General features: G+C 47.6%; 2 long non-coding RNA genes across 2 annotated transcripts; both read left to right on the top strand.

Annotated features, from left to right (window-relative positions):
* Nucleotides 1–19308: 19308 nt before the first annotated feature.
* On the top strand, nt 19309–20357 carry LOC120643860. Its single transcript, XR_005663226.1, has 3 exons — nt 19309–19447; nt 19660–19843; nt 19953–20357. It is a non-coding gene; the product is annotated as an uncharacterized LOC120643860 (long non-coding RNA).
* Nucleotides 20358–20888: 531 nt separating this feature from the next.
* LOC120643859 lies at nt 20889–23036 on the top strand. Its single transcript, XR_005663225.1, has 2 exons — nt 20889–22326; nt 22493–23036. It is a non-coding gene; the product is annotated as an uncharacterized LOC120643859 (long non-coding RNA).
* Nucleotides 23037–23282: the final 246 nt, after the last annotated feature.

Here is a 23282-nt window from a genome sequence, read left to right as displayed (position 1 = left end):
TGTCTTGTCTAAGTTCATAAAGAAAAGTAAAATTGGTTTGTTATCAGCTGCTAGTGGCTCAGTGCTCCTACTTTTGGTTCTGGGCATAATGTTAGTACGCCGTAAGATTGAACAGCACAGGATAAATGTATCGAAACAAAAGTATTATTTCAATTAAAACCATGGACAGTTGCTGCAACAGCTGATGTCACAAAAGGCGGACATTGCAGAAAGGATGACCATACGATCGGATGAACTTGCAAAGGCTACAAACAACTTCGACAAAACTCATGAGCTTGGTGGTGGAGGGTATGATACTTATCATCAGACCTACATGTCGTGGTCATCAAGAAGTCAAACATTACAGTCCAAAAAGAAATGGATGAGTTTATAAATGAGGCCCACCTGCAGCTCGCCCCCACCACCGCCGAGCACCCACCACGGCGCCGCCTTGTCAACCCACCTCCACCGCCTGACTTCCCTGCCACCCCCTGCCTCCCCTTTCAAAGCACGGAGGCCACAGAAAACCCGATAGAGCTCCCCCTCCCAAACTCCGGTGGTGAGTTCGCGGAGAAGAAGAACAGGAGCTCCCGGGCCCACCTGCAGCAATAATGCGTGCTCTTCTGAGATGCGTCCGCTCGCAGTCATGCACGCTCTTCACCCTACCCATTGGGTAATCTGCTACAACACTGACTATCAAAAATAAAAAAAAGTGTTATTGGTAATGGAGAGAGAATATATATTATATAGGGTACGAGAGAGGTGCTATAAGGTTCTCAGCAAATTCTTATCATGGTTAAGCCATCCTAGCCACTTTCGGCATGCATGCTTAATTAGGACGTTGGGTAGAATGAGTAACATATGTAAACTAATGGAAGCCAACTAAACGAGGTGTGAACAGTGAACTTTGCAAAACCAGCTGTTTGCATGGACTACATATAGTTTTGGTAAATTAGATTACGTGCGACTTATAGTTGACCCTAACCCCTTTTTTCCTTACAAATAATATATGCCAGTGTGCTCCATAAAGTAAAACATGTACTATGATGGCTCTTTTTCTTGGGAATATATCAGGTACAAACCAAGCTCTCCGTGCAAACTGTACAAACTTCAATCTAAACGACCGGATCAACATCCAAGAGGCATAGAGGATTATGTAATTTTACAATTAACCGCCCGCTGTTGGGATCTTTGTTTCTTAGATGCCCAAACATGGAGCATGAACAGTATGAAAATGACAATAAAAGTAAGCACTAAATTCCCCAGTAATAACCAGAAAATTCAACCCTTTACATTGTGGAGAGAGGGGGCTATTTATACCCCTAGCCCTCGGCCAGATTTTGCTAAATTGCCCCCTTCCAACCCATTTACAGCTCACTTACAAAAGGTTTTAATGTAAAATTATAAGGTGAGAGGTGCACAAATCCGACCTTCTCACGTACTCACGTTTTACACACATGCCCACTATCGGCGAAGGTTCTCATATCCTTCATCTGGGTCGCACCCTGTCCCCAATATCCTTCGGGTGCTGGGAACCTTCGCAGGTTCTGGTCTTCAAGCTTGCGCTTTTGAGTGAACATTCATCACCTTCGACCTCCCAAAGGTGAGCACCTTGACTCTTCACAGGTCTTGATTCCTGGGATCGTGCTTCCGGGTGATCCATCATCACCTTCGGCCTCCCGAAGGTGAGTTCCTTGATTCTTCGCAGATCCCGGAAGGCGCCAATTATCCTTCGGGCGTACTTGTCACCCAACCATCAGAGCCCTACAGATAGGTTAGGAGATGTTTTCGAGGCTGGGATCGACCTCCGGGAGTCCTTCCGAAGGTCCAATCCCCAACAGTAGACCCTGGAGGGCGAGGTCCGAAGCCGACGGTCCGAACCCGCGTCAAAGAAGAAGGTTGCGCGTAACCTTCAGGAAGCTCCCGAGAAAAAACATCTCCAGAACCGTCGGCTGCAACGGTCATTTTTTGGTTGTGTACGTGTCAGGTTCTGATTGCGTCGCTTAGGCGGCCGACTCCTCGATTTTACCGTTGGTACTGTTGCTATCCCCCGCCTATATAAGCGGAGGGGGGGGGGTAAATTCTGTGCCCACTTGAGCTCTGCTTACCTTCGACGCTTTTTGCTATAAAGCGCTTCTTCCGAAGGTTCCGCTTTGTGTGTGATCAAGCTGCTCATTTTTCTCGGTGTAAGTAGACTAGCGGTTCATGGCTCGCACTAAGCAAACAGCGAGGTTAATCGAAGGTTCGTTTGAAACCTTTTTTCTAATTTGCCTTCCTTCGCTTTTATGTAGATATGGCATTCATTAAGAGGGCGGTTCTCCGCGCAGACTCTGATCCCGTTGAACATCCCGAAGGGTCCGAGGCCTCGCGTCCACCAGCCCAACAAGAACAGGCCAGAGGCAGTCTTTCGGGGATTTCAGCGAGTGTTTCTGACCTAATGGCTCCTGAGAAGCGTAAGACCTTGCTCTTCGAGCCATCTGTCGTCTCTCAGAGTATGATCGATTTCTATGTTTCAAAAGGATATTTTCCCGAAGGTGTGTGTCGCCCTCCTGGCCTGGAGGTTTTATCAGTGCCTCGGTCCGGAGAGGTGGTTGTGTTTAAGGATTTCTTTACCGCTGGGTTGCGCATTCCGATGGATCCAGTAGTTCCGAACCTGCTGGAGCCATTCAATGTGAAGCTTCATCATTTTACCCCGAACGGGATAGCAGCATTGTCCAAATTTTTGTGGGTTGCGAGGACGTTCGGAGGTGGGGTGTCCGTTGATGCCTTTTGCAGGCTCTTTCAGTTGCACTGTCAGCCTCGGAAGGTTTTTGTGGATGATGATGATGAAGAGAGTGAGGTGCAGAATGGGTGTTGCACCTTCGTCCCTCGCAAGTCCAACAAGAAGACAGGCTTGACGAAGGTTGTGCTTGCCGCAGCCCAGAAAAACAAATGGGAGGGGAATTGGCTGGGGTACAGGTTTTATGCCAAGATCGGTTTTCCAGATCTCGAGGGCTCGAGTGGGGAGAAGTTGTTGTTAGCTTCGGATATCGAGGCATTCGATCACACTTATCAACCTGCGTACAACAAGCGTGCAGCGGGTTGTAAGCCATGTGTGGAAGCCTTCATGACAGCTTGCCAGGTTTGCAGCAGTAGAGATGTGGTGGAAGAGTTTTTGGCCACGGGGATTTGGCCTTTGTCCGCTGGTTGGGCTCCTCGAGGGTTCGAGCGGAAGCATTTTGCTGGGATGGCGTATGACTTGACCTCTCTAGTTTTTGGGCTTCGAAGGCCCGAAGATTCTAGTGATGAGGTGATTGTTGCAGAGTTGGAGCGGGAGGCCTGAGACATCTTGGGGCCTTGGAACAGGAAGGAATATTTTTCCTTTGTCGAGGTTTGCAAGAGGAACCTTCGTTTGAATAGATGCTTGGCGGAGATGGGCGTGGAGTACGGCCTTCAGCCGGTGCCTGCGGGTGCGGTTCCGAGAATGACGCCTCCGGGCATTGTTGGCTCCGAGGTGGCGTCGAAGAAGTCCAAGGGCAAGGCTAAAAAAGAGGAGGTGGGGACTTCGGGCGAAGGTGGCGGAGGGGGTGGTCGGGGTCGCGGAAGGGGGAGGAAACCTTCGAGTTCGAAGGCTTCGGTTGCGAGGGCCGAGAGCGCTAAGAGTAAGGCGCGGGACGAGGAGGTTTCTTCGGGAGATAGTGATACGCCCTCATTTATGGAAGAGCTCATGGGAACGGTGGGCGGGGAAATCATAGTTCTCGAAGGGAGGCTTTTTAGGTCCTGTTATGATCTTAAGGATGAGTACGGGACCATGCTTTTTGGTTCCGGCCGTCGGGTTGAGGTAGCGAAGGCACTGATTAACTTTTATTGTTCCCCCGAAGGTATAACGAAACGCCGGAGGATTCAGAGTCTTGCTAAGACTGGCGCCAAGCCTTCGGACATTCCGAGGCCGCCTGAGCCAAGGCCCACCGAGCCTGCGGCCGGTGCTCCGATGGCTTCGGCACTGATGACGGCGGTCGCCATACCTACACTTGCAGCGGGTGTCAAGCAGTGGGAGGTTTTGGTTGTTGAGATGCTGCTCTCTCTCAGGGGCGGGGATTTCCCAAGTGGATCCTCGGCTCTGCCTTCGGATAAGGAGGTGGAGATGTTGGAGGGGTTGAACTTCGACGAAACCGGTAAGCTTCATTTCCATGTTTTTATGAGCCCTTGTTTTGTTTGTGACCTTAGAGGATCCCTCTTTTTATTTCCTTCGCAGCTGTGTCTGCGTCGATGAAGCAGCTTTTGGCTATGATACGTGGGTCTGGTACGACCGGGATTCTCCCCCCAGAAAAGGGTAAGGCGGAGCCTGATTGCATTTAGCTTTTGTTCAATTATTGGTGTTCCCGAAGGTGATTTCGTGTTTGATTCAGAGTTTAATGCAGCCGTGGCAGAAACATCCACCTCCGACGCTGCCTTCATCATTGCTGACTTGAGCAAGAAGCTTGCCCACGCCAGCCATATTTTAATGCAGAAGGCCAAGGCGGATGCGGACCTTCGGGTTAAGAGCGCCACCGAGAGGTTGAGCCTGGCAGAGAAGCTGAAGCGGGCCGAGGCGGAGGTTCTATCTCTGAGGAATGAGAACCGGCAATTGAAGGTCAAATATTTAAAGCTAGAGACAACTGCCTCGGACAATGAGAAGGTTCTAGAGAGCCTTCAGAAAACCGTTGAAAGGGACGCAAATGAGAAGGCTGCCCTCAAGGGTAGGATCACCGAGTTGGAGAAGGTTCACACTAAAGTGGGTGAGCTCGAGCAAGTCTTTACTGAGGTCACCTCGCGAGCCGAGGGAGTGTACCAAGAGTACAAGAAGGCTCTTGCCGCTCTCGGAGCAGAGCCTCTGCCCTTGCCTGAGCCGGCCGAGGGTTCTCAGGTTATCTTTCAACTTCTGGACTGGTTGCTATCGGAGTTTGAGGGGCTCGGGGAGGTGATGGGTGTTGCAAATGATAACGCGGTGTCCGTCTCCTTCAAGGGGCTTGTGGTGAACCTTCTCCGCGCCGGTGCCGTCGATTTCTCTAAACTCGAAGGGGACTTTCAGTACATCCCCTACGAGGGTTTGTCCGAGGAGGTTGCCAAGATACAGGAGGTCAAAATTGCATATTTCGAGCGTTTCTGGGAACCTTCGGGTAAGGTCGCCGTTCGGACCCTCGCGGCTGCCTTGACAGGGGTAAGCTTACTTTCAGCTGGCTCTGCGTTTTTTGTTTTTTGCTTGTGGTAAAACCTTGCTATTTGTGCAGGAATTGATTCCTAATCAACCTTCGGGGGCGGTGGGAAACCCGAGGCCAGTAGGTCTCCTTCGGTACGCGACGCGAACGGCTCTCCAAGGGTTCATGTCTAAAGATTAGCTTGTAGGGATTTGTTTTGGGGACTCTAGATTTTGTTTGTAAATATTCCCATGCTGCAGGATGTGAACAAAGCTATGGTATTGATGAGCTGGGAGGCTTTCAGCCTTGCTCGTCCCGGATGCAGCGTGGCAGAATACTTAAGCTGGTCCGGTCGTAAATCTTTGTAATCGTGTTTGTTTTGGTGACTTACTTTGACCTTCGCAATGTTCTACGAAGTGCAACCTTCGAGGTGCTTTTGTTCGCATCCTTCGAGGTGTTTTGTTGTGTGCATCCTTCGAGGTGCTTTTGTTCGCATCCTTTGAAATGTTTTGTTGTGTGCATCCTTCGAGTTTGTGAGTAAAGTTGGGTCTTGATGAGCGGTGTGCGAGGGAAATGTTTGGAGGAAACGTTTCCCCCCTTTCTTACACATGGTTCGTCGAAACTCTTCGTTCGAAGCCTTTTAGTATGCTTCGGGTGTTATGTGTTTGAATGCTTTAGAAAAACGTCTCCCGCTTTCTAGTTGCTTTTGGCAATGGTAAGTACCTTCGCGTGAAGATTTGTCGGGTTTAAGAAAAAACGTCTCCACCTTACGTTGGGTGTTGGATGTATCCTTCGGGTAGTGAGTTGTTGACATCGGAAGTAACGAGCATTAGGGTTATGTTTTTTGGAGGAAAATGTCTCCCCCCTTTCCTGACGGTTCGTTGCTTGAGGGTTACCAGTGTTGGTGGCAGTTCGGGAGGAAGGTTCCCTTCTTTCTGTTGGCCTTTGAGAGGTAATTTATTCACTGACGAGGCAACGTGTGCAAACTTGGTGTTTTGGAAAAAAATGTCTTCCCCCTTTCTTGCACGCTGTTGTCTCGAGGGTTTGTTTTCTTCTTTGTATTTGCTTCGGTGGGGTCGAATGATGGATGCCGAGGGTTCAGATAGAAAAACGTCTCCCCCTTTCTGGCTTCCATCCTTCGATTCTTCCGAGGGTATCTTTGATTTGCGTTTCCAGGAAACTGAGGTTCCTTGGCGCTTGGTGCACTTTTTCCTTCGTTTAGGGCCGAAGGTTTTTGATTTGGTTGGCAGTTATTGTGTTTTTGTGCCGAAGGTTTTGATTCGTGCCTTTTGGAAAAGGTCGGAGCCCCTCGGTCTTGGACTTGTTGTACCTTTTGTGCCGAAGGTTTTTTGGTTCGGACCTTTTGAAAGGTCGAAGCCCCTTAGCATTAGGTTTGCACTTGTTGTGCCTTTTGGTGCCAAAAGTTTTTTTGGTTCGGACCTTTTGAAAGGTCGAAGCCCCTTGGCGTTTGATTTGCACTTGTTGTGCCTTTTGGTGCCGAAGGTTTTTTGGTTCGGACCTTTACAAAAGGTCGAAGCCCCTTGGCATTTGGTTTGCACTTGTTGTGCTTTTTGGTGCCAAAGGTTTTTTGGTTCGGACCTTTTGAAAGGTCGAAGCCCCTTGGTGTTTGGTTTGCACTTGTTGTGTTTTTTGGTGCCGAAGGTTTTTTGGTTCGGATCTTTTGAAAGGTCGAAGCCCCTTGGCGTTTGGTTTGCACTTTTTGTGATTTTTGGTGCCGAAGGTTTTTTGGTTCGGACCTTTTGAAAGGTCGAAGCCCCTTGGCGTTTGGTTAGATAAGTATGCAAAGTTTGCGGATTCTGCATACTTTGCTAACTTATTATTTTAAGGAGCATGTAGATGCTTGCCGAAGCTTGCCATTTGGGCTGCTTAGGCAAAGGGGACACTTTTCTTGGGTGAAATTCATTGTATTGAATTGGCTTACAATGGGTCCGCCTCGTCAAAAACCTCACATCTGGTGTGGAGTTTCCCCCTGTGAGGAAAAGAGTACGGCCCTTTACAATGTAAAGAAAAAATGAAAACAACTACAGAGGTCCGCCATTTGGGCAGTCTTGCGATGCGGCCTTTTTACATGCTCATATGTAGTACTTCTTGAGGCTGTCATCATTCCACGGATGCTGCAGCTCGTTGCCTTCGGCGTCAGACAGGTGGTAAGACCCTGGCCTGTTGCTTTTGGTCACTAGGAAAGGCCCTTCCCACTTTGAGTTGAGCTTGCCGGAGGTTTCAGCGTTTGACTTTCTTTTTAGGACCTAGTCCCCAACTCTGACATTCTTTTTCAAGACCTTTTTATCTCTCCACTTCGTGGTTTCTTGTTGATACTTCTCAAGGTTCTCCGAAGCTTGAAGGATATCTAGTTCCATAAGGTCCTTGTCGCTCGATGGTATGGCCTCGACTTGGTGAGTCACCCTTAGGATTCAGTTTTTAAGCTCCTCTGGTGTCATTGCTTCGGCACCATAGAGTCGCCTGAATGGGGTGAACTTCATTGTCCTTGATTCTGAAGTGTTGTGGGACCAGATGACCTTCGGGAGTTCATCGGCCCATTTGCCCTTTTTCTGATCAAATAGGCACTTTTTGATGCTGCCGAAGATGATGTCGTTGGCTCTTTCGACGGCCCTATTGGATTGTGGGTGGTACACCGAGGTGAAGATTACCTTCGTGCCCACACTGTAACAGAATTCTCTGAAGAGCTGTGAATCGAACTGTTTGCCGTTATCGATAGTGATCTCCCTTGGGACCCCAAACCTGCAGATGATGTTCTGCCAGAAGAATTTTCTGATTGTTTTTGATGTGATGTTTATGAGTGGCTTGGCTTCAATCCACTTTGTGAAGTACTCAACAGCAACTGCTGCGTACTTGTAGTTGCCTTGAGCAGTGGGTAGGGGTCCAACCAGGTCAATTCCCCATCTTTGCAGGGGCCAGGTCGGAGGTATTAGCTAGGTTGGCTCCGAATGTTTTGAGGACTTCGGGCCCATCATTTGGCATGCTTGGCATGTCTTGACTATGTGCTGGGCATCCTTTAGCACCGTGGGCCAGAAAAATCCTTGCCTAAAGGCTTTGGAGACGAGTTGTCTGAAGCCAATGTGGGATCCACATAACTCGGAGTGTATTTCCTTGAGGAGCTCAATGCCTTCAGCTATGGAGATGCATTTTAGCCATGGTTTGGTGACGCCTGACTTGTACAGCTCACCCTCGGAGATTATGTAGTCCCTTGCTCTTTGGAACATTTTTTCTCCTTTTTCTCATTTGCTAGTTCAATGTTTCCCCGAAGGTACTCCATTATAGGTGTTCTCCAGTCTTCAGCTGAGATGATTGAGACCTGCTTTTCTTTCCTTGGTTTGATCGAAGGTTCTGTGATCACTTCGAAGAATACATCCGAAGGTAACTGCTCTTTTCTTGATGCTGCCTTTGCCAGCTTGTCGGCTTCGTCGTTCATGTGCCTCGGGATATGAACGATGTCAAAGCCCTTGAAATACTTCTCCATGGATTTGACGGCATCGAGGTACTCGATGAGCTCTGGTTTTCTTGCCTCTGAGTCCTTTTCGATGTGGTCTCTGACAACCTTCGAATCTGTTCTGACTATGAAGTTTTGATGGCCAAGGGCTTTCATTTTGCAAAGGCTCAGGAGCAAGGCTTCGTACTCGGTGGTGTTGTTGGTTGATGATTCGAGGTTGCTGAAGCTTAGATGTGATGCGTATCTTGTTTTTGCTCCCGAAGGAGACTCTATGATTGCAGCAATACCCGCTCCTTCGTTGCACCAAGCCCCGTCGCAGTGCACGATCCAAGTTTCAGTCGAAGGTTCCTCCTTGAAGGTTGGGGATGTCCAATCGGCAATGAAGTCTGCCAATACTTGTGACTTGATGGATGTTCTTCTCTCGAAGTCTATGTAGAACTCAGAGAGTTCCGAAGCTCATTTGGCAATTCTAACTGAGGCCTCTCTATTACTGAACAAATCATGCAGAGGTTGATCTGTGACCACGATTATCTTGTGAGCTTCGAAATAATGTCGAAGCTTTCGAGCAGACATGACTACTGCATATGCAATTTTCTCTAGCTCTGAGTACAGGAGCTTCGAGCATGCAAGAGCTTCGGATACGAAGTAGACAGGTAGCTGCTGCTTCTTTCCCCCAACTTCTCTCTCGAGGACGAGCGCTGCACTGACAGCAGAGTAGGATGCTGCGATGTATAGGAGCAACACATCCTTCGGGTCCGGTGAGGTCATTTTGACCATGTTCTGGAGATGATTTTTGAGTGCCTGAAGGGCTGGTCATTTTGACCATGTTCTGGAGATGATTTTTGAGTGCCTGAAGGGCTTCGCTTTGCTCGAGGCCCCACTCGAATTTGTTCGCATTGCGAAGGACCTTGAAGAATGGTAGGCTTCGGTCAGCGGAGCGAGGGATAAATCTGTTTAGTGCTGCTATCCTCCCTGTGAGTTTCTGAACGTCCCTAATGGACCTGGGCTCCTCCATGTTCCAGAGAGCTTTTATTTTATCAGGATTTGCTTCGATGCCCTTTGTGGACACGAGGCATCCTAGCACTTTTCCCCTGTGAACTCCAAAGATACACTTGTTGGGATTTAAGGATAACACTGCTTTTCTTAGGCTGGCGAAGGTTTCAGCCAAATCTGCCACATGGTTGCTCCTTATTGAGCTGGTCACAATAATATCATCAACATAAGCCAAGACATTTCTTCTGAGTTGGTGCTCTAAAACCACCGAAGACATTCTTGAAAAAGACTGTCCTGCATTCTTCAATCCTTCGGGCATCCTTGCGAAGCAGTAGGTGCCGAAGGGTGTTATGAAGCTTGTTTTCTCTTCATCTTCCTTCCTCATCCATATCTGATGGTATCCGGAGAAGTAATCCAGCAGAGACATCAGTTGACTGTTTGCCGCATCATCGACGACTCTGTCGATGATTGGCAGCGGGAAGTCATCCTTCGGGCCGGCTTTATTGAGGTCAGTGAAATCGATGCACATGCGCCACTTGCCATTCTTATTTTTGACCGGCACGGTGTTTGCCAGCCATGTTGGGTACTTGACTTCTCGAATAACATTTGCATCTAGCAGTCTCTAGACTTTGGCCTTGACTACTGCGACTTTTTCATCTGCCATTTTGCGAAGCTTCTGCTTCTTTGGCTTGATGTTTGGGTTGATATCCAAGCGATGCTCAATGATATCTCTGCTGACGCCCCGTAGGTCACTCGTGGACCATGCAAAAACATCTTGATTCTTGTGGAGGAACTCGAGAAGCTCTTTTTCTTCCTCGGGCTCGAGGGTTGCATTGATAGTTACCATTTTGTCGGGTAGATGCACGTCAAGGGGGGACCTTCTTGACTTCGCAGTCTTCTTCGAAGGTTGCTTTCTCGTTCTCTCTCTACTGCTCTTTGAAGGTAACGGACTTGGATTCAGTCCGAAGATTGTGGACATTTTTCTGGCCTGGGGTGTATCCCCGCTCTATGTCCCGCGCAAGCTGCTGGTCCCCGCAGACGGTGATGACCCTCACAGGAGCTGGAATCTTCATGCACAAGTACAGTTGATGGACGATAGCTTCGAACTTGTTGATTGTCCCCCTTCCTAGGATTGCGCGGTATGGGTAAGGCATCTCTACCACATCGAAGGTGATGTGCTCTGTTCTTGCGATGGCTGTGTCTCCGAAGGACACAGGGACTGACAGTTTGCCGATTGCATTCACTCTCTTTCCTCCGAATCCCATTAAAGGGATATCCGAAGGCTGAAGCAGGCTTCGGTCGATGCCCACCTTGTCGAAGGTTTCAGAAAAGATGATATCTGCAGAACTGCCAGTGTCAACTAGTATTCTGCCAATCCTCCAGCCCTGAATGTTTGCCTCGATGACAAGAGCATCTGTGTGTGGGTAGCTGATGAGGTTGACATCTTCTTCGAAGATGGTGATCGGGAAGTGTGACCACTGGGTTCTCTTGGTTGGACCTTCGGAGACGATGCAATGAACTTGCCTGAAGTAGTCTCTGCGCTGTCTGTTGTTTTCAAAGTCCAGGGTGGAACCTCCGGAGATGGGCATGATCATCCCGAAGGTTGGTAGTGCCGCGGGTTGGCTATTTGTGGTTTGGTTTTCTTGTTTTGGTGGGTGGATTGGGGGTGGTGGTAGCTGCTCTTGTGTTGGCTGAGCTTGGATGGTGGGTTGACTGGGTTGCGTTTGAGGGTTTGGCTGTGGCTGCCAGTTGTGGTTGTAGTTGTAGTTGAACGTGGGTGGGCGGTATGCTTGGGTAAATGGTGGGGGTGGAACGAACGAAGGTTGTGTGTACTGTATTTGTTGAGGTTGAGTTTGTGCAGTCTGAGGCCATGTAGTATGCCCAACTAGCTTGGCTTTTTTGTCGGACTCCATTCTCTCAAGGGACTTCTTCTTCTCCGGACACTGGTTTGTTCTATGATCAGAGTCAGATCCGTGGAAGTGACAGAAGAGTTTTTTGGGCTCACGCGAAGGTCCGCGACCTCGGCCTCTTCCTCTATCGCGACCTCTACCCCGTGCTCCGGACAAAGGATACTTGTCATTTGTGTGTTGAGATTCCGACTCTGGTGGTATCATGAAGAGATCGAAGGTTAACTGTTCCTCATCATCTTATGAGGGTTCCACCGGTAAAATGAGTTGCTGAGTTGGCTGCTTCTCTTGCTGCCATGTTTGCTGATTATATTTTTCTATTTGACGCATAATTCTTCTTTGCTCTACCCTTCTGCGGTGGTCGGCGTCTGACTTCGCAAACTTCTCTGCTTCTGTATAGAGATCCTCCAGGGTCTTCGGGGGCTCTCTTGTGAGATGAGAAGCAAGCTAGCCAGGCAGGAGACCTTCGATGCATTTCTCAATCGCATCTTTCTCTGGGAAGTTTGGGATTTGAGCCTTTTTCTAAACGAACCTCCGGAAATAGTCATAGAGTGGCTCGCGGTCGTGCTGTGGGCATTTGAAGTCTTTCACGGTGTTGGTATTTAGCGTTCTGAAGCCCTGGAAGTCCTGGAGGAGCCTTTCTTTTAGCTGGTACCAGTTATTGATTGATTGTTGGGGAATGTATGAGTACCAGTTGGCCACAGAACCTTCGCAAGTCATGACGAAGGACTTGGCCATGGTTGAGTCGTCACCTCCGGCCGAAGCAATTGTTGCTTCGTAGGCCTTGAGGAACTGGGTTGGATCAGTTGTAGCATTGTACTTGGAGAGCTGTGTGGGCTTGTAGCCGAGCGGCCATGAAGTTCGCTGCAGAGCGACTGAGAGTGGCGAGGTCGGGTCAAATGGGAGGTTGACCGGTGGTGGCCTTCGGTCTTCATTGTGAGCGAAGGTTGTCTGATGGATGATGCGGTTTTCTTGTTGGGCAGAACCTTCGGGCATTTCTTGGTATGTCCTCTGCAAATTCTCAACTTTTGCCTCTATTTCTGCTAGTTTGCGTCTGGCCTCGACTAGCTTGTTTGTCTGATCCAGTGCCCTCTTTTTGGTGGCGAGCTGAGCTTCGATGTTTCTTTTCTTCATTTCAAGGGTCTTGAGCTTGAGTGCTGCTTCTGTGAGCTCCGCGGATTGGTTTTGATGAGCTTCGGTGTCTTCGCTGTCTTCAACTGGATCTCCATGAAGAACAGCTTCGGCGGTGATGTCTTCAATTCGTGGGTTGGCTTCTGCGTGTTGCAGTGGAGAGCCATCGAGGACGCGGCCAGGCTCAGTGGAGTTGCTTGTGGTGCCGGCGGGGGCTTTCCTCTTTGCTGGGGCCATCGATGGTTGTTTTTCGAGCTGGAATGGTAGGCGCCGCTGTTGGGATCTTTGTTTCTTAGATGCCCAAACAGGGAGCATGAGTAGTATGAAAATAGCAATGAAAGTAAGCACTAAATTTCCTAGTAATAACCAGAAAATTCAACCCTTTACACTGTAGAGAGAGGGGGCTATTTATACCCCTAGCCCTTGGCCAGATTTTCCTAAATTGCCCCCTTCCAACCCATTTACAGCTCACTTACAAATGGTTTTAAGGTAAAATTACAAGGTGAGAGGTGCACAAATCCGACATTCTCACGTACTCACGTTTTACACGCATGCCCACTATCGGCGAAGGTTCTCATATCCTTCGTCTGGGTCGCACCCTGTCCCCAATATCCTTCGGGTGCTGGGAACCTTCGCAGGTTCTGGTCTTCTAGCTTGCACTTTTGAGTGAACATTCGTCACCTTCGACCTCCCGAAGGTGAGCTCCTTGACTCTTCGTTGGTCTTGATTCCTGGGATCGTGCTTTCGGGTGATCCATCATCACCTTCGGCCTCCCGAAGGTGAGTTCCTTGATTGTTCGCAGATCCCGAAAGGCGCCAATTATCCTTCGGGCGTACCGGTCACCCCCTGCCGCCCCGGCGAGGCCATGCGCCGCCGGCGATACCCTTCCCACCCTATTCCGCCCCGGCGAGGTACTCCCCGTCTTGTTCTGCCCCGGCGAGCTGCAGCCGGCAACGCTCCCGACGACGTCCGCGCGTCTCCCCGGCGATTTGCCGACGTCTGCCCCAGGCGAGACCTCCCCGGCGACCCGCCCCATCCTGCCTCATCGAGCTGCATCCGGCAACGATCCCGGCGAGGCGCGGACTTCGCATCCGTGCTGCCCCGACGGGTTGCAGCCCTCCGTCCCGGCCTCTTATCCCCATCCTGCCGCTCCGGGGAGACACTGCGCCGACAGCGAGATCCTTCCCGCTAGCTACTTGCTGGCTGCCGTGTGGTCCGCTGCCCCTACCCTGTGAAAGGCTCCAATTTCCTTTCCTCGTTAGTTCCACAGCCCGATTCCCGTCCACTAGAAAGGAATCACATTTGCCTCTTTCTTCCTCGGTGGTGACTGCATCCTATCGCTCCCCTCACCTGTGGATATCTTTGGAATGATGAGCGCTGATTCCCCAGCTCAAGGTGTCCTCTATTCTTTTCCCATATGACTTCAATTGATTTCCTATATTAGTACCAATGATTTATGCAGGTAGTAGAGCTTTCTTGGCCATAGATTGTTGCAGTCTTGTAGCTGAGGGATCTTTTTCCAGGTTCTTATGCTTTGTGTTCTAATTTCCTATCATTGATGTTGAGTGATTAGTAAATTTGGGCAACCAAAATGTGTCTCTCATCAATTCTTGGGTGGTGACCTCCATGGGCGCACCTCTTATACGTATCCAGGACCCGTAATTACCAATTAGTAGCTAATCAAAAGACTTGCTGTCCGAGGCAGACCAAGCTTTATTACCTATATACACGCTTTTGGTTGCTCTAGCCGATTCTCATATAAATGTAAATACGCCCTATATGTTATTCTTCATAGTATGGTAATAGGTGGTGTGGCAATGCAAAAATGATTAGTTGTATCTTGTATGGCTGCTTGTAAGAGGAAATATGCATAGGGATACTCAGGGACAAACACTGGAACTAGAAGTTTCATTTCTTTTACCTGTTTCATTGCACGCTTCTGGTATCATACTGTTTTAGTAGATGCATGTACAACCAACTGATCACTTTATCTTTGGGAAACCAATGATAGGATGAATTTCATGTTTTCAGGGCTTCTGAATTATCTTGACAGAAGCAATGAATTGTCAGATTACTGATGTGTACCTCCTAGCGCAGACCATACCAAGTCAACGCTAGAATGCTTCTCAACATTTAGGAAATCTATAGGTTATTCATGTGGATTGGGTACGTGATATGCAATTATGGAAATGGTAACAACAGTTTGGAGTGATGTCAAATCTTTAACTTGGCGTGATTTAATGTTAAGCTGCAAGATTTTAGTGGTTAGCCTATTTGCAATGTTTATTACTTTCTTATCTGTATAATAGTCTTTTCAGTTTGGAGTGTTTTTCATGTGAGAGCTACAAACAACAACAACAACATAGCCTTTTTTCCCAAGCAAGTTGGGGTAGGCTAGAGATGAAACCCGAAAGAAAAAAGTTCAAGGTTCAGGCACATTGATAGCTAGTCTCCAAGCACTCCTATCCAAAGCTATCTCTTTAGAGATATTCCAATCCTTAAGGTCTCTCTTAACCAACTCATCCCACGTCAGTTTAGGTCTACCTCTACCCCTCTTTACATTATCGACCCGCTCAAGAACCCCATTACGCACCGGCGCCTCAGGAGGCCTTCGTTGGACATGTCCAAACCATCTCAGCCGATGCTGAGTAAGTTTCTCCTCAATTTGTGCCACCCCGACTCTATCCCGAATAACTTCGTTCCGGACTCTATCCCTCCTTGTGTGCCCGCAAAACCAGCGCAACATCCGCATCTCTGCTACACTCAGTTGCTGCACATGTCGCCTTTTTGTAGGCCAACATTCAGCACCGTATAACATCGCCGGACGAATTGCTGTCCTATAGAATTTGCCTTTTAGCTTTTGTGGCACTCTCTTGTCACAAAGGATGCCAGAAGCTTACCGCCATTTCAACCAGCCAGCTGAAATTCTATGCCTAACATCTTCATCAATGTCGCCATCCTTTTGTAGCACCGATCCTAAATACCGAAAAGTATCCTTCTGGACCACCACTTGCCCATCTAGACTAACGTCTCCCCCCTCATGCCTAGTCGCACTGAAATCGCACATCATGTACTCGGTCTTGGTCCTACTAAGTCTGAACCCTTTCGACTCTAACGTGCGTCTCCACAGCTCTAACTTCCTATTAACCCCTGCCCTACTCTCGTCAACTAGCACCACATCATCAGCAAAGAGCATACACCAAGTGATCTCACCTTGTATATCCCTTGTGATCTCATCCATCACTAAAGCAAATAAATAAGGGCTCAATGCTGACCCCTGGTGTAGGCCTATGTTAATAGGAAAGTCAGTGGTGTTGCCATCACATGTCCGGACAAACGTCGTCGCATCCTTGTACATATCCTTAATGAGGGTAATGTACTTAGTTGGGACTTTGTGCTTCTCCAAAGCCCACCACATGACATTTCTCGGTACTTTGTCATATGCCTTCTCAAGGTCAATAAAGACCATGTGCAAGTCCTTCTTCTGCTCCCTATATCTCTCCATCAATTGTCGTATTAAGAAAATCGCCTCCATGGTTGACCTTCCAGGCATGAACCCAAATTGGTTTTGGGTCACACTTGTCACTCTTCTTAGGCGATGCTCGATAACCCTCTCCCAAAGCTTCATCGTATGGCTCATCAGCTTAATACCACGGTAGTTAGTACAACTTTGAACATCGCCCTTGTTTTTGAAGATAGGTACTAATATACTTCTCCTCCATTCTTCCGGCATCTTGTTTGACCGAAAAATGAGATTAAAAAGCTTAGTTAACCATACTATTGCTCTATCTCCTAGGCATCTCCACACCTCAATGGGAATACCATCAGGGCCCATCGCTTTACCTCTCTTCATTCTCTTCAAAGCCTCCCCGATCTCTACCTTCTGAATTCTCCTCACAAAACGTCTGCTTGTATCGTCAAAAGAGTCATCTAAGTCAAGGGTAGGGCTCTCACTCTCCCCATTAAACAACTTGTCGAAGTACTCTCTCCATCTATCCATGATCTCCTCATCCTTCACTAGCAGTTGATCTGTCCCATCCTTAATGCATTTGATTTGGTTGATGTCCCTTGTCTTCCGCTCGCGGATCCTAGCCATCCTATAAATGTCCTTCTCCCCTTCTTTCGTGCCTAGCCGCTGATACAGGTCATCATATGCCTTACCCTTTGCTACACTCACAGCTCGCTTTGCAACCCTCTTCGCTAATTTATAGCCCTCGATGTTGGCTGCACTCTTGTCAAGGTAGAGGCGCTTGAAACACTCATTTTTCTCCTTAATAGCCCTTTGCACCTCGTCGTTCCACCACCAGGTGTCTTTCCCCTCCTGTTTGCCTCCACTACTCACGCCAAACACCTCTGAGGCCACCTTCCGAACACATGTTGTCATCTTTAGCCACATGTCATTTGCGTCTTCTCCTTCTTCCCAAGGCCCCTCACCTAGCATCCTTTCCTTAAACGCTTGTGCCGCTTCCCCTCTAAGCTTCCACCACTTTGTTCTCGCAATCTTGGCACATTTGTCCCGGTGGACACGTACCCGAAGACGAAAGTCCGCCACCACAAGCTTGTGTTGAGGGACAACACACTCCCCAGGTATCACCTTACAATCTAAGCAATCACGTCTATCCTCCCTCCTAGTAAGGATAAAGTCGATCTGTCTCGAGTGTTGTCCACTACGAAACATCACAAGATGGGATTCCCTCTTCTTAAACACGGTATTCGCTATCAACAAGTCGTAGGCTAACGCGAAGTTCAACACATCATCCCCCTCTTGACTCCTGCTACCATACCCAAAACCCCCGTGCACTCGCTCGAACCCTACATTAGTCGCACCCACATGGCCGTTGAGATCTCCCCCTATGAAGAGTTTCTCGCTGGTAGGCACGGTACTAACCATGCTATCTAGATCTTCCCAGAACTGCATCTTGGTGCTCTCACTAAGGCCTACCTGAGGGGTATAGGCACTGATCACATTCAAAACCGAATCTCCAACTACCAACCGGATTAGGATAATCCGGTCGCCTTGCCTTCTAACCTCTACGACTCCATCCTTAAGGCTCCTATCAATCAAGATGCCTACACCATTCCTACCCGGAGTTGCTCCCGTGTACCAAAGCTTGAAGCCAGTATCCTCAACCTCCTTCGCCTTCTGGCCCTTCCATTTAGTCTCCTGAACGCATAGAATATTTACACGCCTCCTAATTGCTACATCAACTAGCTCTCGCAACTTACCCGTTAGGGACCCTACGTTCCAGCTACCTATACGAATCCTAGTTGGCTCGGCTAGCTTCCTTACCCTTCGCACCCGTCGAGGGAAGTGCGAAGACCCTTGCTCATTTTTCACTACACCCGGGCGTAGATGTAGCGCGCCATTCAGGTGACGACCCGACCCTTGCCTTGGGGGGATGGCGACCCGGCCCTTGCCCATTTATCACCACACACGGGTTCCGATGTAGCGCGTCGCTAAGAGGGTTACGCCCCAACGAGTTTCTTGTGGGTTTCAAATCCATTAGAGTGGCATTTTTTATGTTGGTTTGCCAAAACCTAACGCAACCCTCCTCCTTTACCCGGGCTTGGGACCGGCTATGTTGAGACGACTCCGGAGAGAGAGAGTCTTTCAGTCAGCATACGCGGAGTTATGTGAGAGCTCTATGATTAAAATATAATGAGCTCAGTAGGAAATTGATGTCACTGGGCTAAATTGATACTTGTTTGGCAAAATGAAGCACTGTAGAATAAAAAGACTCATGCTCTTTTGAATTTAATTGGTGAAATTGTTATTGATAAATTAGACTTCAATGGAAAGGGTGGTATTTTGTAATCGCCCACTCCAATGGAGTCCTCTGGTATGTGATCCGACATCCATTCAATTTTTTATATGTGATTGATCTGCGTGAGACGATCCAGCAAACTGTTGTCTTCTTGGTATTTTTTTATTGATTACTGATTAAAGTTTGGAGTAAAGAGTGGATCTAGAAAGTGTAGAGCCCATAGTTTGCTGGTTGAAGGATACTTGTTCTTCATAGACATAGATGTTTATTTGTTGGCTGAGAGATACCTGTTCAGATAACAAGAGCTTTAATTTCCTATAAACGAATTGATGACTTTTATTCGGGAATATGACTAGATGAATTTCTGTTTAAGAATTTAGATATGCAACTTGTTTTTGTCCAGAGATGTAAATGTTCATGTGCATACTTCTTAGTTACTATATGATAGGCATTAACGAAAAGATGCTGATCTGATTTGCTAATCCAACTTTGGTGCTTGGTGAAGACCTGGTTTGTTTTGATTGCCATATATGAGTTAATATATTTGGATCAATATACTTCCTTAATTATTGCAGTTGTTCTGAAGCTTTGGCCCCTCTATACATCGTGGTTGATGAATCATGATACTAGTTTGTGTGATCAATATGCCTTGATCTATCCTAATGCTTATGGTATGCCTGATTGGCTTCGCGTAACTGTGTTTAGTGCCTGATGCTGTTAGTTACTGTCTAATTTGTTTTAGTTCAATTTGTTACCATGCAGCCCTGCTCGTGCAGGTTGACACGGATGCATACAGTTTCTATCATGTCCACAGCTTCCACATCGCGAATTAAACCCAGCTTTAGTCTTCTCAACTTGAGCACAGATGTTGATCGCTTGAAAAAAAAAAATCAGTACACCCAATATTCTTGCAGATGAATGAATACTGGTGACAGAGTTACGGAAGTCAGGCAGGTGACAGGGTGCTCGACATCGGTAGGGCCATCATGATGACCGACAGACCATGAGGTGATAGATCCACACTCGTGACCAATCTGCAGGCATCAGGTACTGCGATAGAACATGTTAAAGTTTCAGATATTTTTGTGATGTGTGAGTAGCTATGAGATTCAGAATGTTCATATGATAGGTAGCACTATCTTTCTTGAAAATATCTTTCTTTGTCTAAGCATTCTTTTTAATGGTCGTCCTGTTTAAATTGTTGATTGTTTCTATGACAAAGGTATCTATGATCTGTTTGCTCAATTTTGAACTTCCAGTGGTTCTAGGCTGGTGGGAGAAGACAACCAATCAGGCCCATAACTGCTGCGATATCCCACTCTAGCGTGGTCTAATTATGAATCATATACATTCATGTTTTACAGCGACCAATAGATTTTAATCTCGATCATGCCGAAGTGGGGCGTGGCAGTGGTCTACCACTCAACTACCTACCTACATTTGGTATGTATTTGGTATGCCGTATGTCTTGTTCTATCTGAAATGCATTTGGTATGCCGTATGCCGGATTGGCTTCATGTTTAATCCCAAACTCGAGTTGGTGTCTCCGCAGTGATGACGGGATCGGTCCTGCTGCCATCCTGTCAAGCCCATTCGAGTGACAAGCCGGAGGTGATGAGCAGGACAACAATATGACGTGAAGAATCCCCCAACATCTGCTAGCTCCATCCCAAGCATAGAGCATCCTTAGTATAGACCATTTGGGTGCCTGGACCTGAACTTGTAGTATGTTTAAAATGGTGCATTTCTTGTGAATCGATATCTAACTAATTATCTGTTGTTCTGAACTATTGATATCTGCCTGCAGCTCCACGATCACATTAGAGTGCATTGGTCTAAACAAAACAAGCTTGACTTCTATTTGCATTATGGAAGACATTCATCTAAGCTGTTAGATAATGGTGAAGGAAGTGTTAAAAAATCTTGTTAGTGTAATGGTTCATGTATTTCCGAGACATCCATTTGTACTCTGTAATGTGATCCTTCCTAACCTTTGTGATGGGGTGATGATGGGTTCCAAAGAAATCATATGCGAGCCTGATGCAGGCGAAGGCTGCTATTTGCATGTTTTTTCTTTCCTTAATTTGTATGCCAAACACTGGCTAGATTCTAGATTCAACTTCAAGGCATTCACGGCACATATATCTCATTGCAAAATCTTTGATTATATATACCAAACTGCCAGTTTTTTTTCGGGACACGAGGCTCACCAAAGTGCCAGATTCAATACAAGACAAACGTACGCAGCTCGTGATCATGTCGATCTTTAGATTATTCTCTGTACATGGAAACAGGTCGTGCGCGTGGGACTTCGTGGGACGCAAAAAAAACCAGACACTCCGTGTGGGAACCGGATGGAAATAACCGCACTCTGGCTCAGGCAGCAAAAACCAGCGTCAGGCGCGCGCTCCATTGTGTATCGCGTGGGGGGGATCGTAGGAGGGTGGGTGGTCGGGTTATTTATGACAAGTGATTGACAACATTGTGTGAATTTGATATCTCTTGGCTCGTGATGTGCAAGTGCAGGATGCGAAGTGACAGTCAACGGATGAGGTGAAGGTCAAGCGAAAGATTCGTGCCGATAGACTAAGGGCGGTGAAGGACGAACGCGAGTAGGCTTGGACTGAGAGACCCGATAAGTCCGAGCGGAGTGGCGATCCACGTGGTGCATTAAAGAGCAAAAGTACATGGACGGATGAAGACGGCGTCGGTCGAGTCAAGCGGGACGGAGGCGTCAGATGCTTGGCAGAGACTGGACACGTGTCGACATCGAGGAGATCGCGTGGCGGCCAAGCGGAGATGGACGGTTTCAGTGGTTTGAGCCTCAAAATCACCGTGCAGGCAGGTTTCCCGGTTTAGCCCTCAAAACCGGGGGCGCGTCCAGTGTGCCCGGATCGCTGAGGTGGAGAGCACATGGCGCCATCGCGAAACTTGCGTTGAGACGAAGCGAAGTCGTGAAGGCGGCGTGTCTATCCGATGCTTCTACAAAAATCTGAACCACTTTGGCCATGCGTGGATAGTTATCGTAGTTAATAGCCTAGGGGCATTTTAGTCATTCCCCGAGAACTTTATATAAATAGGCACGGCAAGTTAGAGAGGCTATCTCTCTTACCCTCATTTCACTTGCTCTCTAATTTTTCCTCATTTTCGGATTAGAGTTTGTATGGAAACTTTTTTGGAATGGAGGCTCTAACCTCCTTTTGTCCTCCAGGCTTCAAGATTTGAGCGATTTTATTGTTTCTCCTCTTGATTCCTGTGTTTTTCTTTTTCTGTGATTTTCGGGGTACTTTTCGTACGATTTTCGATTCGCGAGTTTTACTCGATCTTTTTACAAACTTCTTTTTGGATCTGTTAATCCATGAAGTTGTGCATCTATCGCTCGAGTTTCATCTCGATTCCTTGAGTCTTGAGTGAGCAATTTGAATTTGAATTTTGGATCTCGTTCTTGTTCCTTCCCCTTTCTTTTCTTCTCTGTTCTCTCTCCGTTTGTCCTCGTTCTGTAGCAATTTCTTGCGGCGCTCAAGCGGGGGAAGAGCACTCGCGGCGCGGTGCAGGTGCGCACGACCCGAGGCAGGGCAGCCGGCCCCGGCCGGCGCAGCGGCCACCGGCGGCGCTGCCAGCAGCACGCGGCATCGGCGCTCGCGTGCGCTTGCAGGGTGTGTGGCCAGCAGACCGGCGAGCCGCGCAGGCCAGGCGAGCGGGCCAGCAGCGAGCCCAGCAGGCAGCCCGTGTGCGCGCAGCCGGCTCAGCTCGCGGTGTCCAGCAGCTAGGCCAGCAAGCTTGCAGCAGGCCGAGCCACAGCCCACGCGGGGTGCACTGCGCCCAGGAGCAGCCAACCAGTGGCGGGCCAGTCAATCAGGCAGCAGCTGGGCTCGTGGCCCAAGAGCATCTAGCTGATCGGCATAGAAGCAAGCCAACGGGAGCAGGTCCATTCTTGTTTAGTTTTTTATTTATTAATCCTTCATGCTAACCCTGCTTAGCTTTAATTAATCTATGTTGCTAATTCTACTTTGCTTTAGTTAATTTATGCAAGCTTTATATATTTTGGCAGTGTCAAATTCTAATCTTTCGGTGAGTTTTTTTTGGATATAGATGAACAGCTGTTCTGATGGGTTAGAGGACTATCTTGGAATATCTTAACGTACCAAGGGTACGAGACATAAATAGGAACACATTTTATACGAGAGCCCAAGATAAAAAGAGCACCAACCAAAATAGTGGTGTCCATATGGATGTCACGTTAAGGACATGTCCAGCAAGCCAAAGAAGGAGATGAACAAGCAAACAGATGAGCCAAAGCGACACATATTTCTTTCAGAGAAAAGAAACATTGTTGGAGTCGAGAACAAGACAGACTTATCAAAGGATTATAATAACTTTGTTGATATTCCTCCTTTCACAGTTAATACTGATTCATGCATCCTGCTAGCCAACGAGTATGCTCCATACTTGCGCCGTGATCATAATCAAGGGACATTTGTGAAGAGAAAGTCTGTTACTGTACCAGAAGCTGTTGATCTTTGATGTATTAGAATCATTATGTATTATTTCATATATGTGATGGGCAATTTGACTATATATGTACTTCATCATTGGACCTTGTGTTTTATATAACTTTTACCTAATTTTTAGATAATTATTAGGGTTAGCACACAGTTATTTACATTTATTTCATCAAATATATACATAATATGTATTTTTCACTTAATTTTCATATTGAAGTAAAAATTTTAAATAAATTTTTGTTGTTATTACTCACACAGACTACACACTCTCTCTCACTAACATACATAGTCTCACTAACACACACGTCACTCACAAACACACAACCTTGTTAGTTCCATAAAAAGATTTATTTTTTAGAGAAAACTCAATTTTAACG

The sequence above is a fragment of the Panicum virgatum genome, chromosome 8K, assembly GCF_016808335.1.
Source record: "Panicum virgatum strain AP13 chromosome 8K, P.virgatum_v5, whole genome shotgun sequence".
NCBI classification, from domain to species: domain Eukaryota; kingdom Viridiplantae; phylum Streptophyta; class Magnoliopsida; order Poales; family Poaceae; genus Panicum; species Panicum virgatum.
The sequence above is the reverse complement of the archived record's forward strand: the minus strand, read 5'-3'. Positions and strand labels throughout refer to the sequence as shown.